The sequence below is a fragment of the Coturnix japonica genome, unplaced genomic scaffold, assembly GCF_001577835.2.
Source record: "Coturnix japonica isolate 7356 unplaced genomic scaffold, Coturnix japonica 2.1 chrUnrandom529, whole genome shotgun sequence".
Classification (NCBI taxonomy): Eukaryota; Metazoa; Chordata; class Aves; order Galliformes; family Phasianidae; genus Coturnix; species Coturnix japonica.
The window spans coordinates 20,106-23,564 of NW_015439913.1; positions in this window are offsets into that span (position 1 = coordinate 20,106).

A 3,459-nucleotide genomic window follows, 5' to 3' on the forward strand; every position below is an offset into this window, starting at 1 on the left:
CTTTTTCAGCCCATTTTGAACCACTTCGTCCCCCTCTCCCCAGCCCCAAAGCTGCCCTATATGACCCATTTACCCCCTATTTCCCCCCCATTTTCCCCCTTTTCCTCCTATTTCCCTCCCATTTCCCCCTATATCCCCCTTATTTCCCCCCTATATCCCCCATTTACCCCCTATATCCTCCTTGTTTTCCCCCTATATCCCCCCTTTCCCCCCTATTTCCCCTCTGCCCATTTCCCCTATTTCCCCCATTTTCCACGCTAATTTTACCCTGCATTTTCCCCATATTCCCCCTATTGCCTACCTATATTTCCCCTAATATCCCGGCTTTAAACCCCTATTTCCCTTATTTCCTCATATTTTTCCCCCTTTTTCCCCGCTATTTTACCCTTATTTTTTCCCCATTATTCCCCCATTGGTCCTCTCCATTTTGCCCTATTTCCCCGCTTTCTTCTCCTGCTGTTCCCCTCATTTTCCCCCATTTTCGCCTCTTTTCCGTCCTATTTCCCCCCTTTTCCCTCTATTTCTGTCCATTTATTTCCCCCATTTTCTCCCCTATATCTCGTCCATTTCCCCTGTATGTTTCCCCCTTTTCCCGCAATATCCTTATTTCCCCCTATGAGTCCCCCATTTACACCCTCTTAATCCTCCTTTGTTTCCCTATTTCCCCCTATGTTCTCCCCTATTTCCCCTTTCTGCCCTTTCCCCCATATTTCCCCCTATTTCGCTCTATTTCCCCCTTTTCCTCCTATTGTGCCGTCCTATTTATCCCTCTACTTTACTCCCTTATTTCCCCCCTATTTCCCCCCACTTTTTCCCGCTATATCCCCCTTTCCCCCTATTGTTCCCTCCCCATATTTCCTCCCATCTCTTCGCCCTTGTGTCCCCATATTCCCCTGTTTTCCCCCCTATATCCCCATTTTCCCCTTATTTCCCCCTATTTCTCCCCTATTTTCCCCATAGTCTCTATTTCCTCCCCTATAGTGACCCATTTACCCCCCTAGTTCCTCCGCTTTTCCGCCCCGGATTTCCCCCTTTCTCCATCATTTCCCCTATATCCCGACCTTATTGTCCCCCCTATTATCCCCATTTACCCCCTCTATCGTCCTTGTTCTGCCCTAGTATCCCCTTTCCCTTTTCTCCCTATTTCCCCCTTTCTGCCCCATTTCCCCCAATTTCCCATACTTTCCCCCTATATCACCGGCCTTTTTCCTCGCTTTCTCCCCCATTTCCCTCTCATAAAATCTCCCCTCTATTTTCCCTTTTGTCTCTTTATCTCCCCCCTTTTCCCTCACTTCTCCTTCTTTCCCCCCTATTTCGCACCCTTATTATTCCTCTCTATTCCCTCTATTTTCTCACCCTATTTTCCCCCCCTATATGACCCATATTCTGGATTTCCCCCTGTTTCCCCCATTTCTCCCTTTTCCTCCTATTTCCCCCCTCTATCCCCCCTTATTTCCCCCTATATTCCCCCATTTCCCCCTCTATCCCCTTGTTTGCCCCCCTATATTCCCCCTTTCCGCCCCTAGTTTCTCTCCCCTATTTTCCCCCGACTTCCTTTGTGCCCCATTTCCCATTATTCCCCCTCCATTTCCCCCTTTTTTCCCTATTTAACCCTATTTTTTCCCCATTTCCTCCTTAATTTTCCCCCTAATAATCCCCCCTTTTTCCCTATTTCTCTCTTATTTCCCCCTTTCTGCCGTTCCTGCCCCCATTCCCCTATATTCCCCATATTTCCCTTTTTTTAAAATGACCCCTTTTCCCCCTTTTTTCCCCCCTTCTCCCTCCCCGCTATTTCCCCCATAAATCCCCCTAATTTCCCCTTTTCCCTCCTATTTCCCCAATTTTCCCTCTATTTCTTCCTTATTTTCTCCTCATATTTTCCCCCTAATATCCCCACCCCATTTCCCCATATTTCGGCCCCCTATTTTCGCCTTTTCCCCTTTCCCTTTTACACCTCCATTTACCCTCCCTTTTCCTCCTAATTTCCCCCCCATTCCCCTAATATTCCCCCTCATTTACCCATCGCCTATATTTCCGTCCTTAGTTTTTCTCTTCCCTATATCCTCACTTTTTCCCCCGCTATTTCTCGCCCATTCCCCCCCATATTCCTCACCCATATTTCCCCCTATACCCCACATTTTCCCCCTTATTATCCTATTTCCCCCTCTTTTTCTCCCTTACTATTTTAACCCTATTTTCCCCCATATTCCCCCATCTTATACCCTCATTCCTCCTATTTTACCCCCTATTTCCCAGCCTCCTTTTCTTCCCCTATCCCCCCAATTTCCCCCTCCTCTCCCCCTAAATTTCCCTCCCGCCCTATTTCCGCCCCTATATGACCCATTTCCCCCGCCCATTTTCCGACATTTACGCCCCTATTTCCCTCCTTGTTTTCCCCTATATCCCCCCTTTCCCCCCTATTTCTTCTCTCTCCCCTATTTCCCGCCTTTCTGGCCCCCATTTCCCACCATATTTTCCTCCTAATATTATTCTTCCCTCCTCCCTTGTCCCCCCTAGTTTCGCCCTTCCCGCCCCCCATTTCCCCGCATACATCCTCCCTAATTCCGCTTTTCTTCCCATTTCCCCCCCAATTTTTTCCTGCTATTTTCTTCCTTATTTCTCTCGTCCATATTTCGCGCCTATATCCGCTCCATTACTACATCCCACCACGGCCCCCCCTATATCCTCCTTATTTTCCCCCTATATCCCACTTTCTCCTATTTCTTTCCTCCCCATATCCCCGCCATAATCCCGCCCTATATCCCGCCATTTCCTTTATTATCCCCGGGTATTTCCCTCTTTTTCCCGCTAGTTTTACCCTTATTTCCCCTCTATATCCCCATTTACCCCTATTTCCCTCCTATTTACCCTATTTCACCCATTTTCTCCCCTCTCCCCCCCATTTCCCGCCCTCTCTCCCCCATTTCCTCCTCCATTTATCTCCCTAAACCCTCAAAAACCCCCAAAAATCCCCAAATTTCCCCCATTTTTCGCCCCCATTTCCCCCCGCCGTCCCCTCCGCCCCTCCCACCATACCGCCGCAGTGGCCGCTCCTACTGCGCACGCGCGGTGGGCGTGGCCTCCCTCCTCCAACCCCACCCTCCCTCTCTCCTATTGCTTCGCTTTGAGAGCCCTAATCCTATTGGCTGGCGAGCGAGCGAGAGAGGTCGGGGCGAGCTCACTCAATCCCTCACGGCCCATTGGCCGACGCTCTGCATCTGCACCCTCTTTATGATTGGTCGAGAGTGGAGGAGGGATGGGTTCTGAGAGACAGGAGGCGCGGTCCGCGCATTGAAGCAGTGCGCGCTCCATCGCGCGGTTGTCGGTGGTCGCGGCCCTTGTTCCCCCCGCGGGGGGCCGGAATCCGGAGCGGGAACGGGATTGGTGAACATGTGGAGCGGTGAGGGGGGGGGGTATTAATATGGGGGGGGGGTATTAATGTGGGGGGGGGGCTTTATA